Below are 843 nucleotides of genomic sequence, written 5' to 3'. Positions count from 1 at the left end.
TCCTTTAAAAACTGGAGAAGATTAGAAGGGAAGGAGAAATCCTCTAAGGAAACTGCCATTTTCAAACTAGACATTTCCAAGGGCTTATGTGAGAAAACCAAGCAAAAGCAATTCTTTGATACTAAACCTAAAGGAATTTAATCAGTAGGAATTAGAGATGTGGTTACAAAGTGTTAAATGCACATAGAATAAAATAGCCTCAGATATATCTCCAATTCATAAGTCTCTAAGCAGCAGAAAGACTCTGAGGCCAAAAATCAGAGTTCCCTAGTTTAAATATGAAGTACATCTCCACTAAGATCAGCAGGGAAGAAAAGAATAAAAACTTTCTCACCTTAAATACAACCTCTGTGGTTCATGTGAGGGCCTTCAAAAGTTCTCAGCACTGACAAGATTTTACTAAAGTATTTTCTCTAAACTACACTGGAATACCTTTAGATACACAAATCCATGTTACACGAAACAGCATTAGATCATGTAACTGGGCTCGTAATAATTTTGAGGGTAAGTAAGATGCTGTATGTGAAAAGAAGCGTATCAGTATGCACAGAAAGTATGTTGTCTTAGAGATTAGTACTAACGGGCTTCAAGGATGAAGATGCATTTCTTAAAGTTTTTAAATTAAGCCTTTAACTGTGAGTCAGAAGAATACTTAACGTCAGCTGTACAGCCTAATACTTTGCTTGTAAATAGGAATACATTATTCTTCTCTATCATTTGTAAAAGCAGGTCACTCACCTATTGATTTAAGCTAGAGTTCTGGCTTTTTTTTTGGCTTTTTTTTAATGCTACTTACTATTATCTTCTTCCATGTTATGTACAATAATCTACATTTAGACTGAA

Source organism: Apaloderma vittatum, unplaced genomic scaffold (genome assembly GCF_000703405.1).
Source record: "Apaloderma vittatum isolate BGI_N311 unplaced genomic scaffold, ASM70340v1 scaffold20867, whole genome shotgun sequence".
NCBI classification, from domain to species: domain Eukaryota; kingdom Metazoa; phylum Chordata; class Aves; order Trogoniformes; family Trogonidae; genus Apaloderma; species Apaloderma vittatum.
Note: the sequence above shows the minus strand (reverse complement) of the source record.